General features: G+C 38.4%; 1 protein-coding gene across 2 annotated transcripts in view; it reads right to left on the bottom strand.

Annotated features, from left to right (window-relative positions):
* The window catches only part of cdh22 (cadherin 22), a 226,968-nt gene extending 214,569 nt beyond the window's left edge, over window positions 1-12,399 (bottom strand). For both annotated transcript variants that reach the window (XM_077573091.1, XM_077573092.1), the window contains exons 1-2: window positions 12,269-12,399; window positions 4,627-4,714 (exon numbers count right to left, since the gene is read on the bottom strand). The gene's annotated coding sequence lies outside the window, so the exon portion shown is untranslated. The remainder of the gene's footprint in view (window positions 1-4,626; window positions 4,715-12,268) is intronic.
* Window positions 12,400-14,730: the final 2,331 nt, after the last annotated feature.

Below are 14,730 nucleotides of genomic sequence, written 5' to 3'. Positions count from 1 at the left end.
TCATCACTGGCTTCTGGTCAAACTTTTTTGCGGGTGTTTAAAAATACGCAGATTAGGCCTCACTCCTCCGCAAATGTAAATCATCTGCTAGGGAGATCAAAAGCTTTTGGTTCATTTAGCCCTTCGGTCCACTTTGCTTCCAATCGGAATAGAAATTGCCGAAATTCTCTCTGGGCAAACCCTGGGAGGATAAGAAGTCAACTTGTGCCGAGCCCAGGAGCTCTGAAGGGCCCGAGCTAAACTTTCTTCTTCTCATCCCTAGATAAAGCCTGTCCTCGGCTGTGCAGCAATATCTCCAGAGTTTACAGAGATATCGAACCTGAATCTCTTATTTTCTCATTCAGACACTTTCTCCGGTGCTTCTGGGCTGGCTGACTATTTTTGGAATTCAGTACCGCTATGGAAGTACGCATTAAAATGGGCTTGAATTAAAAAGCATACCGAATTGGCATACCGTGGCATTTTTGGCATCACAAATCATAGGAGTCAAGTGTGTGTCTTCACCTCTGCCGAAAACCTGAGGGTCGGGCTGCTCCATTATGGAAAAATAATAATAATCATGATGATTTTGCCAATAATTGAAATCACAATTACATAAGCAATTATTTATTTTTTGGGACAAAACAAGAAAAAAAATGAAACACAATTATGTAAGTTCCTTATAGACCAAACTGAATTTATAATAATAATAATAATAATAATAATAAAAAAAATAATAAAATGTATTTATTTATTTTAAAAATATTAAGACCAATTAAAAAATAGAAATAATATAATTATGTAAGGTTTTTTTGGGGGGGACTAAACAGAATTTATAATAATAATAATATATATATATATATTTATATATATATATATATATATATATATATATATATATATATATATATATATATATAATTATTATTATTATTATATATTTTTTTTTATGTTGGCAAAAAAATGCAGCATTTGCACTGTAAAGTAGGACGATCAATTTTTTGGGTACAAAACAAGAAAATGTTTAAACGTAAAAAAATATATATTTTTTTTAAATATTAAGAAAAATAAAATAATTTGAAACACTATAATTATGCAAGTTGTTTGTGGATGAAACAAAATGTATTAAATTTGTTATTTCAAACATTTTAAAAGGTGCAAATAAACAATTCAAAAATTTATGATTTTGTCATTGTGGAGTGCAATAATTGAAATTGTAATTGAATTCCGATTAATTGCAACTTACTACTTAAGAGTGACTCGCCGAACCCCCAAGGTGAAGAATCACTGTTATTTATACTCTGAAGTGAAGAGTGTGGATCTATTTTTTAAACGGCTGCCTTGATTGCCATCTGATCGCCATCTATTATATTATATATATATATATATACAACACTTGTGTGCATTTTGTCCACTGACACTGTATACATGCCTCACTATTTCAACGTCAAGCGCCTGTTTTTACCCAAAAAGAATGCATCAATTCCAGGTATCAAAAGCTTTCATAAGAATAAAATATTTATTTATTTTGCCTTTGAGCAAGTTCCCTCTTCAGTTGTTGCCTTGATCACCAAGTTTGTCTTTATATGTCATTATTACTAAGACCCTTGCGGTTAAAAAAAAAATATATATATATATATATATATATATACAGTATACAAAGTACTAAGTTTTGATTAAATGTTGAAAGAAGACCGGAATTTGAACATACAGTTTAAACATGGCTGGATTTTGTGTTTTCTTGCGGTCCAGCACCTGCCGCCTCCCGCACGTCACTGTATAAATCACAACGGCACCTCTGCCAACGTAAGCTAATGGGGGCGATTCTTGCTGAAAAATGGATTGTTTGCGGGGCCTCTTCAATTTCAGCCTCCACTTTGGGGCCGATGTTTTGCTCCATCCACTCTGAGCCGCGTCTTTCACACGCCGCTGCTTTTCTAACAAAGACCCGGAGCCGTTGATATCGACACGAAGCTATTTTGTGGAATCCAAATGTTGCTTTGATCGATAATTTAATGTGCTGCGTCGGCACATTGCGAAGACGGCGGATCGCTCTGAATTGTCTGTTATGAAATGTGAAAACAACTGCAAGTGTTACTAAAACGGCTACTGGTAAAAGCGCTAAAGGCGGCGAGGAGTGCGGAATACATCAAAAAGGAACATCGAAAAGCACCGCGGTCACAAACATCTTCCTCCATTAGCAGCGCACACAAAAGGAAAGAAGCTGTCAGAAGTGCAAGCCTTGTGATCCTTCAAGAACTTTCGAGAAGAGTTTTGCTCCGAAACATGGCTGATGACTTTGGTTGATCTGACTGCCAAAACTTAATGACGACTTTCTTCCTCTGCCGCCTCGGTTTCATAACGTCACATCTTAAAATAAACATCATTAAATAGAACCATTTTGGACTTATTTTACAAGCGCCGCATACAACGGAACACAAGCGTCAGCGCGGACGCAAACAAAACAAATGAAATCCAAGCTGGGATAAGCTAGCGGCTAGCGTAGCGTAGCGGCTAGCGTAGCGGCGTGTCATCTTTCACATTGCAAAGCGCGAGGGATTGAGTCGACAATTTCACTCTGAAAAGTGTAACTCGTAATTTGAAGAGTCAATGACGTCAAGGGAAGTTAGCACTGTGCGGCAGTGGTTAAGCATGTCAGCCTCACAGCTGGGAGATTATGAGTTTGAATCCGTATTTCACCTTCGAAAGAGAACGTTTGCAAATTCAGCTAATTGCTGACCTCCATCAGTCACAAAAATATCAACGCTACGTCTCATGTAAAAACATTGCTTTTGTGTGAGCATTTTGGGGCATCGATAGGCAATTGTAAACATTTTCATTTGTGGATTTTTTGCAATAATAATAATAATACCAACAACAACAATATTAGTAACTAAACAAAGTGCAATTTCTGCAGAAATTGCGTGGGAATGTTGGAAGCTGAATGTTAATAGCTGAATGCTAAGATGAATGCTTATGAAGGAAATGAAAAGATAAATTATGTGAAAATGACACATTTTGAATTGTAGTTAAAAGAATAAAAAGAAAAGAAAATTTAATCATTTCAGAGAAATTATAATACATTTCCTGATGTGATGATTACAAAATTCCCACAATAATAATTTTGCTAGTTCCGTAGGCTACGTTGCTTCTTTAATTTAGTTTTTCTTTTTTCCTTATAAAAAGAAAGAAAGGGAAAAAAACTAAAACTAAAACTAAAACTAAACTATACAATGCATCACCACAAAATTAGCATATAAATAATAATGGTCACAATTATTTCACTTACATACATTAATCAAAACATATTTAAATACTTTACATTATAACATTTACCAAGCTCCAAAATAAATCACTTTCTTTTTTTTTATTCAAGCCCAATTTTCAGTGAAATTTGCTCAATAGACATCAACTAATGAAATTCGATTTTCTGCCTAAATAAATGCTAAATGAAGCAACAGACATCTTGACAAGGGCAGAATGAGTGAACGTGAGACTTATTTGTTTGGATTTACCCAGAAATGCCCTGGAGGTGCAGAATCTGAATCCGCACAGCAACATTTTTTATTTTTTTTACACTCAACGCACTTGTGGGAATAAAAAGCTGACGCAAATGACACTCCTGATTGCACCAAACTGAACGTCGTTTGTTTAGAAGAGGACTTGAAAGTGTGGAATACTCGCGGGGGTTCATGGCAGAAAACATTGCAAATGCTCTCAACGAGATATGATTTCCGCGCAATGACAATTAAGGCGCCCAGAGGCTACATTCACTATATTGCGCCTGCTATGAATAGAAGATCCTTGGCAATTAAGTCCAAGTGCCAACAATAAAGCGCCCAGACACATTTGTTTTCAATTACAATCCACTTGACTTTGCACTTGCTCATGTCAGTGACAAAAGGAGAAAAGTCTTGCCAATGTAAGGATGCAGATTGGAATTATGCATAGCAACGAAGTGAGAAGACTGGCGAGACCTCGGACAATTTACATGAACTCTACAAAAAAAAAAATTTCCGACCTATAATCCAACACAAATATTACAAGAACACATGTAGACAACAATATACTGTATACTCCTCCCAGGTAGGCCTGTCACTATCGATTCTTTTTAGAATCGATTATTCTATCGATTATTCCATCGATTAATCGAAAAATGGCATAACATTTAATTTCACATTTAAGTGTATTACAAAACCCTTTTTTTCCCCCCAATTACTGTTTTTGATTGGTTATGTTTACCAAACATCAATTCAGCAATATCAATGAGAGGAATTGTTGTTGTGCCGATCCTTTTGAACAAATTCAGTAACTGGTAAAAAAAAAAAAAAAAAAAGTAAATGTCTTATTTTGGTTAAATACAAAAGATAATCAATCTACTCTGATGAAGGACGGCAGAAATCAGAAAATAATTACTGTTGAGAGACTGACATTGGAGTATTTGGACAATTTTAACGATTACTCAATTATTAAAATAATTGTCAATTCATTTGACTTGTCGATTAATTTTGACAGCAGTTATATTATTTATCCTCTGTGAAAAGTCAGAAGTCTGGGCGGGAGGATCGGCCTACCTTATGTGTGCAAGCCAGGTGTGTAAAAAAATTTAAAAAAAAAAAAAAAAAACAGGGAGAAAATAGAACTTACCTTGCCCGTCTGTAGTTGTGAGTGACTGTTTGACTGTTTGCTGCTGCTCCCTGATGGCCAAGGTGCACACACCGGAAGGGCACAGGAGCTGGAACAGATTAATGGCATTTCCATTCATTTCAAAGGCGAAACATGACTTGGGATACACATTTTTTTGCATTATGAGCATGGTCACAGAGCAAATTAAACGCATAAGTCTACTGTATTTTCATTTCCTTTACAATATCAATGCATCAGTAGATCAGCGGTGCTTTCCTAGATATGCTCGCTTGTTGCATGGAAGTACGGTAAATAATACTTAAGACATCCCTTGATTTCTGCACTGCAGGATTACTCTGTGTTGAAGACACGTGGAGTGGATTTATCTCCATAATAATAAACGTCCCGCTTTACCTTGAAAAGTGGCCAGTGTTCATATATCGGTGTCGTAAAATGCAAATAGGCTGCCTTTGCCAGTCGCAGCTCTCGTTTATTTACATTTCCGAATCCCGATGGTAAAATATCGACTTTCCTTGTGGCATTGCAACTTGCACATTAGCCAAAGAAAGAAAAAAAGAAATCAGCCTTATGAAAATTCACTACAGCCCACCCTCTTAGAAGCGTCAATAATGAATTGTACTTCCTTTCCCAGCCTCACTCATGGGTCAAGAGTTGATGTATGGGAGCCCGGGGGGACGCTAGGACACATTAGCGAGGGTTGGATGTGTGCAAATGGGAAGTGAATGATGCTGGTCAACGTTGGCATCCTTTGACAAAACGGACTGCATCGGAACATCCGTCATTGTTGAGAGTAAATTCATACTAAAACTAAATTTAAAAAAAACACGGTTGTGTTTTTGTTTTTTGTTTTTGGAGTGAAATCACTCATCAACCTGTGTTGTATTGATTTCTCATTAAACAGCACCTGCTTTGCATAACAAAGGCCAATTAATCCAACTTGACCGCTTTCCTATAGAGTGCCTTTGCAATTAATTGGATTGTGGCTAAAGCTAGTTGGACACTTGCTAGCTAGGCGTCAAATCCCAAAGAACCGAGGTGATGTTCAAATTGAAGTGAGGTCCTGACGGCCTCACGACTCTGGCTGGAAGCGTTCGGTTTAGGGAAACGGTATGGGATTTTTTTTTTTTTTTTTTCATAGGTTTTAGGTGAACTAATGAATGCACGCACGCACATACACATATTCACATTCATACAAAAAAAATACAAAATACAAAAAAAAAAAAAAAAAGGAGAGCAATGATGATGACATGTCAAATCGGTAAAATTACCGAATGAACAATACTGAGCTGAAAAAAAAAAAAAAGAATTGAAGTGAGGCAACATTCAAATGTTGAGAACAGTTTTAAAACTGTAAACACCCAGTTTTGATTTATCATCAAACAAGAATCTACACGGTTGGAATTTGGTAGCTGATACTAAAATGGGCGCTTCAAACAAAAACGTCAGACTTCCTGTGTCTTTTCACACATTTCCTGTAGCTTAAGTGAACCTGGCTTCAGAGGCTGAATTTTAAAAAATTGTAAGGATCACAACAGGGCAAATGGTGATTGATTTGAATAATATGATAATGAAGCCATTTTTTTTTTTTGAAGGTATTAAAAAGTCTTGTAATGGCCCACCATCATTTTCTGGGGTCAAAATTGTGAGCGTTTTCACGGATATCTTGAACTAACATGTAAAACACGAGCATTTCCACACCACGTGCCGCTTGATCCTTTAACTGGATCATGTCCTAATTCCACATCAACAAAACACGATCTCCTGTAAACTCCATCCCACAAAAGGCCGCTGGCCTCCGAATTGCAAAGCAGCTCCAAAGTGCTTCATAAATCCACAGACAAAAAGGCAAAAGTGAGCGGACAATTTAGCGCGAGTTGCTTTTAAAAGGTCTCGCGGCCCACACGCCATCATTCAGGGTCGTGGCACACAGGCCAGAATTGCGCTCATCACCCACTCCGCAAGTGCACATCTACTTAAATGCGAGGATAACAACAAGGGCCACGCTAAAAAAAAAAAATGAAAAAAAAAAAGAAAGAAGAGAGAATAAATAAAGCTGGTGGTTAAAAATGTAGCGCCGGAATTTCAATCTGTCAAGAAAGCTGCTGTCCCAGCTGGTTGGGCACAGATCCATAAAATAACTTGCACAACCTTGGGGGAAACAGGTGCAAGCTCACAGTGGCGCCAGCATGGGAGAAATGTTCAATGCAAATCGCTCACAACTTTGTCCTGCGGTTGGTAAATGTTGCGCTAAGATCAGCATTTTAGGCAGCTTGAATCGTGTATCTATATGGCTCGCTTATTACGATTCTGACTTTTAACATATTGACATTCTCCGCATTCTCCGATTGTGCTGGCTCGTATTTTCTACGTTACAGTACTGTGAGGAGCGCCGGCAAACGCCAAGAGTTGAACGTATTTTAAATTCTGACAAGCAGTACACCCTTTTGCAGATTCATAAATAAGGTACTGGATCACGTGAGGTGTAGAATTAGGGCCCGTTATGACTGTTTGGGGGAAGGATTATGGTATCATTGTGATATGTGTTGAATGTTGTCAGTTGCTTATGCAGTTACTATGTTTCTTATGATGATAATGTATGCTGATGATGATGTCATAGCCACTCAATTTGTCTAGTGTTATGCAGTTACTATGTCATTTGTGATGATGTATGATGATGATGCATTAGTCTTATAGTTACTATGACCCCGATGATGATAATGTATGATGTATTAGCCACACTTAGTTTGTCTAGTATAATGCAGCTACTATGTCGCTTATGGTGATAATGTATGATGATGATGTATTAGCCACTCTTAGTTTGAATAGTCTTATGCAGTTACAATGTCCCTCATAGTGATAATGTATGATGATGATGTATTAGCCACTCTTAGTTTGAATAGTCTTATGCAGTTACAATGTCCCTCATAGTGATAATGTATGATGATGATGTATTAGCCACTCTTAGTTTGAATAGTCTTATGCAGTTACAATGTCCCTCATAGTGATAATGTATGATGATGATGTATTAGCCACTCTTAGTTTGAATAGTCGTATGCAGTTACAATGTCCCTCATAGTGATCATGTATGATGATGATGTATTAGCCACTCTTAGTTTGAATAGTCTTATGCAGTTACAATGTCCCTCATAGTGATAATGTATGATGATGATGTATTAGCCACTCTTAGTTTGAATAGTCTTATGCAGTTACAATGTCCCTCATAGTGATAATGTATGATGATGATGTATTAGCCACTCTTAGTATGTCTAGTCTTATGCAGTTACTATATCCCTTATAATGATGATCATGTATGGTGATGTTAGCCAATCTTAGTTTGTCGAGTCTTATGCGGTTACTACGACCCTTATGGTGATCATGTATGATGATGTTAGCCACTCTTAGTTTGTCTAGTCCTTTGCAGTTACTATGACCCTTATGATTATATTGTATGATTAAGATGTATTAGCCACTCTTAGTTTACCTAGTCTTGTGCAGTTACTGGGGCCCCGCCCTTGTGCAGTTGCTATGTACCTATCGTAGTCACTCTTATTTTATCATATAGACCTTTATGCTGTATGTCTATAGAATTGTCATGACGTTGACATTTCTTAGCCACGGTTTCTCTCAGAATGTCAAGGTTTCCTATCCGTACTCTTCCATGCGCGTTTGAGGTTGCGTCCACGTATCCAGCCCTGCTCTCTTAATCAAAGTTTCTCATTCATGGTTTCTCGGTCATCCCTGCTCTCTGTTGTTACTTTGTATTTTGGGATAAAAAAAGAATCTCTGTTTCCCCAACTGTGTCTTGTCTAATTGTAGGTCCTAATTCCACACCTCGCGTGACCGTAAACAATTTGTTTGTAGTTAGAGAGCGTCGAGTGCAATAATAACCTTGGATAAGGAATGATTTTGACGTTTTGACTTTGATTTGTAGTGGCATTTCCCAGCAGTTCCTTGTTTCCGTCCCCATTTCACACACTTTGACCGACCAATATCAAGTCAACAGTCAGCGATCCGCCATCTCACGCTGTATTACTCCCGTTCCGCCTTCACTCTTTATTGTCTCATTAAACAATGCGACGATATGACTCGGGGACGTCAGGCTCCTCAATTATGCGTTGCAAAGCGCAGCAAATAATTAAAGCTACAATCAGCGGTGTCACGTCATCTTGCAGGCGGTCGTAAATTAGAAGCTGATTGCGGAGTTCACGCTTGTCATGGCGGCGCATAATTATTGTCAAGGAGGTATGTTAAAGTTGGGCTCACACCCGATCTGCAAATTAGAGCACCACAAAAAAAAAAAAACTGAAATGCCTGATAGGTATCAGGACATTGAGATGCACGGTTTGGTTCTCATTTTTAATTACATTGCCAGTTTGCACTCATTCTAACACCTTATCAGACAAGAACCAATGTTTTTAACTTGGGTGTTAAAACATGCACCAAACGTGCTTCTATTTAGAAATAAATAAAATAAAAATAAATAAATATATATATATATATATATATATACACACACACAAGTAGCTAAATTGTGTTGAATCTGCTGCTCTCATTCACTTGCATCGAAATAAAATTTGCTATCCCCTGATTGGTTAAGTGGTGGTCAGCTGATGAGTTGTCAGGAAGTGTTTTCGATGTAGCTGCGTCTGTGACTATTAAATAGTGTTGTTCCAGAAGAAATCCTCCTCCATCCTGTTTCCTAATTTTATAGAGTGTTTCCATTAACCACCAACGAACCCCCACGTCACACATCTAAAGGTCTACCTAGCTATAAAGCTAGCTAGCTAGCTACTGTATAATCTGTACATCTATTTAGCTATCTATCTAGCTGCACATCTAAAGGTCTACCTGAGGTTATATCATTTACAGAGTATTTTAGTAACAGCTGCTATCCTTACAAGCTACTGTTGGGTTGAGCATGACACTGTACGATACTGTGCTATGGTTCTTCAAAAATCTTTGTTTTGTTTTTTGAGCTGACAGATTGTAAAAGTAGTATTTGAGGTTACAAGCTGTGCTTGAGTATAACAACGAAATCTTAAATTTAGACTCATCTCATTCTACAATAAACAGTAAGTGCATGCATAAAATCGTTTAATTTACAACAATGACCAGACAGCTTGGGTTTTCCCCACTGGTAAATTCAGTTCACTAAATGTTACGAATTTAGAGTGTGGACGACGTGTGTGTTTACCCCTTTTGAGGGAAATTGACTGTTGCTGACAAAATGCCCCCCCCCCCCCACCCCAAATAAAAACGTTTTACCCTAACGAACATTTTAGGCAGAAAGACCAACGCGCATCAGCATCTAGATTTGATCATTTTTAAGATTAAATCACCAACATCACACTTGCTGTCACTTCCACAAGCGGCAAGCGGGTGGCTTGTCATGTCACCATTATACATTCCCCACTTCCTGCTTATTCTTTGCACTTCCTGTTCCGCCATTTTGAGAAACAACTGTTTCTGCTTAAGCATTTAGCTTCAGAAGGAGGCAAATAAAGTACATATGGGTAATTGGCAGCTAAGTTTGTCCGATGATGCCCGTTTTATGAATTATCATGTGGTGCGACCAAAAGGAAATAACCAATTAGGGACTTTTATTTTGAAATACATTTAAATACAAGCGTTTGTATTATCCACAAGCTAGTAAAGAACCCATAGGAGCAGCTATCTTGTTTGTACCGTCTCACATCTATGTAAAAAAGTTACCCTTTTAGCAATTGGTATGTAGAGGTTATCTTTGGACATAATGTGATATGACCTGAAAAAAATTATATTTAATTTAATAATACATATTTTCATTAGAATTTTACTTATGTGGCTAGCTAGCTTGTTTTGTTTAGATGGCTAACTTTGATTCAAGTTCCAAATATGTGGTGTGACCAACCACCGCTTTACATGAAAGATGTATAACCTAAATTATAGATCTCCTACATAGTAGAATAATTAAAAAATATATATATTATAATAATTATTTAATGTGTTTTTATAATAAATTAACTGTGCTAGGTCTGGTAAAATGCTTACATACATATATACTGTATAGCATTTAAAAGCTATATATTACTTGCATTCATTCCTAAAAATCACGAGCGCACATAAACAAATTGTGTGTCAACCCCCGTTATTTATGCTTTTGGACCTGAGTAAAACTATCCTGAGCCTAATAACATAGTGCAGGAGGGTAGGGGAGGTTCCAATGAGCCATTCTTCATTTGCGTCACTCGGCTGACATGACAGCCTTTCCCGAGGTGGCGGCGGAATACTAAAATGAAAGTGCGGCGGCATGCAGCGGCGGTCTCCGTCACCTCCCCGGAGACGCCGCTCGCCTCTGCAAGTGGGGAGAAGCCGAGGCTTGGACTTTATTCATTGATCCCGCCCACTGTGGTAAAGAGCTTCAAATGGGCGGAATTACAGGATCAATAGTGTGATTAGCGGAGGCCTTGTAGCTGCTGCCTGTTGTTGGCAATCCTTTGTAGCTTGTACGATCCAAGCAGACCCGAGAGACAGAGGCGGTGTTGCTCCTTCCTTTGTGAGGAAGATACCGTGGATAGATGTTGGAGGGGTTAACAACCTACCATCAAGGTTACTTTTTAAATATATTCCCTTACAATTACAAGTTACCTGCAATTTTTTTTTGTTAGTAACATAATCCAAGTACCATAATATTAAAGTAATGTATCTTGATTACTTTGGATTACTTCTGAATTACTCCAATAGTATGCTCATGAAGACAAAATAAAAATAAATATCACCACAGTATATATTCTATACAATGTGCCCCTGCTATTTGCGGGTGATCGGGACCTGGGCAGCCTAAAAATAGCAATAACCCTTGTGTAATTAAAAAGCATGTACCGGTAGGCTATAGTTAACCCTAACCCAGGTTGATTGATTGATTGATTGATTGATTGAAAGCCATATGCTGTTTTCGAACTGTCACTGAAAGCAACGACACCTCACAATCCCGTTCCGTTCCGTTCCGTCAGACAGACAGACAGACATAGTCATCCAATGAGGATGAGGATGCGTGACATACTTTTATCCCAAGTTTAGCCGTGTATGATGTTCAAATAGTGAATTGGTGGGAGAAAGATTTGTTTGGAAGGTGTAACTCAGATTGTGGTTGTAGGCTAGCCGGCTAGCTAGTAAGAAGCTACAGCGCGTAGCATGCCGCTGGACTCTCAGTTCAAACTTTCGCTCCTTCAGCGAGACGAGTAAATTCCAGTGAATACCGGTCGCCATTTCCTCCTCCCGTCCAAGAAGCTTTTTCAAACTGCGTGCTCTCTCTGTCTCTCTCTCGCTCTCTCTCTCATCGTAAAAATTGTAATCCCTCAAAGTAATCCCCATTTTTAATACATTTATCTGTAATCTGATTACATTTTTTCCTGTAACTGTAACGGAATAGTAAAAAAAAAAAAAAAGTAATCTGATTATGTAACGGCGGTACATTTATTCAGTTACTCCCCAAGCCTGCATGTGGCTCATGACAAAAAAAAAAGAGTTTGACAACCCTTTGTTGAAGTAAAACCACTTGTTGTTTCTGCGTCCATGTGACCGCTGCACCCGTGTCGCCTTCATGTTAGCGTCACCAAAGCGATACGAGTAAAGCTTTTTTCCCCCCCAATCGACTACACACCTGCATTTAGAAGCGAGGTCCACTAGTTGAATGTCATTACGGGAGCAAACTGGCAGGCGGCCCGCGGGACGAGAGGGACAATCGATGTTGCCAGTATCTTCGCCCTCCTAATCTCTGTCGCCCGAGCCAGCTCTGCTATCTGTAATAGATCTTGGGGGATTAAGGGCTCCCTTCCGGAGACACTCCCCTCTCGTGGCTGAAGACCAGCGGGGCGCCAGTCTTGCAGAACCGGGGCCGAGCCGGCGGGACAGGCAAGAGCGGGATATTAGGAGAAAAGGTGGGCTAAAAATAAAAAATAAACATTAAAAAAAAAAGGAGGGGGGGGGGGGGCAAAGAAGGGAGACCATGTGCAAAAGATGGCACATAGGCAGGACACGTGGGAAGCAGGTAGGGGACGGGAGGAGGGAGAGGACGGAAGAGAGATGAACCGAGAGGAGGATAAGCAGCCGGCCAGCCGGGGGAAAGCCGAGAGCCCATGTAATTTCTGATTTCTCTAATCCTTCTGGCATTTATACTTTCAGCTGACAGATAATGAAAATGAAAAATGAAATGAAAAAGTTCCACTCACCGAACGCTGGCCATGGGATTTTCTTTTTTCTTCTTCTTTTTTTTCTCTCTTTTGTAATGTTTGGTTGAGCCCGTGCGCTGAGCCAGCAAAACTCTGTAAATTATATAACTTCAGGTAGACAGATAGATAGATAGCTAAATAGATGTACAGATTATACAGTAGCTAGCTAGCTAGCTTTATAGCTAGGTAGACCTTTAGATGTGTAACGTGAGGGTTCGTTGGTGGTTAATGAAACACTCTATAAAATTAGGAAGCGGGATGGAGAAGGATTTCTTCTGGAACAAAACTGTTTTCTAGTCACAGACGCAGCTACATCGAAAACACTTCCTGGCAACTCATCAGCTGACCACCACTAACCAATCAGGAGCTAGCACATTTGATTTCGATGCAAGTGAATGAGAGCAGCAGATTCAACACAATTAAGCTACTTGTATTATATACAGGGTGTCCATAAAGTCTCTTTACCATTTAAAAAATCTATTAAAAATGCAATTGATTAGATATTTTATTCAGATTTGTTCTATTGTATTCAGTGTTTATCATTACTGACCTTAAGCAAAGGATTACTGATGCCATTGCCACAATTGATGAGGCTATGCTACAGCGAACATGGCAAGAAATCGAGTCTTGATGTGCTTCGTGCAACTAATGGTGCCCATGTAGAAGTGTATTAAAAGAGGTAAAAAAAAAAAAAACTATAATAAACGCTGAATACAATAGAACAAATCTAAATAAAATATCTAATCAATCGGATGGACGACAGACAAACAGACAGACATTTGTTTGTATATGAGTGGAGAACTTTTCACTTTTCGAAGCCTAAAGATACAAACACTGCTCTTTGCGCTGTTGTGTGCGTATCACAATGAAACTGGTCCAGGTCAGCAGGTCCTCCTCTGCTCTTGTTTTACCTAAAGCCATGCTGCCCAGGGCCGGACTAATTCGTGCACTGAGCCTCGGGCGAGCAGACGGTAGAAGCAGAAGAGACGTGTACGCACAAGCCGAATCAGCATGAAGTTTTGGTATGAAGCCCCCTTCCTGTGATGGGCATCTTCATAAATAAGCAAGGAAGCATTTTAATTATTGCCTGATCCAAAGATCCGTATCACGATTCATAGATCCGATTCGATACCGATTAATCTCGATACAAATCTATACGTTGATTGTTGCAATTTTTTTAAACTCAAATTTAGAAAATACTAAGCAATAAACTTGTACATGTACACTTAAAGATTTGTATGGAAATGTATTTATTTATCTAAAACTTCAGGCTTATAACTGTGATTTAACAATCTGTTGCAATCTGTTTCATGTTTGAATAGCATTGAAATAAAATATTAAGACTTAATGTTCCATTAATATAACATTCTTCCATGCTTAACATGTGAACCCTAACCCTAAGTAAGACGTTTTGTTGAATATTTGTTTAAACATCGATTCGGCCGCATATCGAATCGATACGAGAACTGTGCGCTGAAATATCGCGATATACAGCATTGCTAAATCGATTTTTTTTTAAACATTATATAAACATTCACCATGACCAGTTGTGACTTATTTGTTTCTAGCAACAAGTCGCTTCTTAATCACGTAACAATGTCGGGATTCTGTGGCTCGACCCAACTCTTGTAAATGAGGATCTGGTTTACAATTGTAAGGCCTTACAGTTTTCGGAGCAGACAGGAAAAATCTTTCGTAATCCACCACAGAAAAATCACTCAGTATGTTTTTAAATAATACCCCATAAATGTACCCCATATTTTCTCTTTTAAGCACTTATTCTGTGAATTAAGTAAAAGGGAGTATGACTCCTGCACCTTCATCTTCAAAAACAAGAACTGTGGCCAAGAACTGTGTTTTGCTATTGAACTTTTGAAGCTTTGACTTTGAAACT

The sequence above is a fragment of the Vanacampus margaritifer genome, chromosome 8 (genome assembly GCF_051991255.1).
Source record: "Vanacampus margaritifer isolate UIUO_Vmar chromosome 8, RoL_Vmar_1.0, whole genome shotgun sequence".
In the NCBI taxonomy this organism is placed as follows: Eukaryota; Metazoa; Chordata; class Actinopteri; order Syngnathiformes; family Syngnathidae; genus Vanacampus; species Vanacampus margaritifer.
The sequence above is the reverse complement of the archived record's forward strand: the minus strand, read 5'-3'. Positions and strand labels throughout refer to the sequence as shown.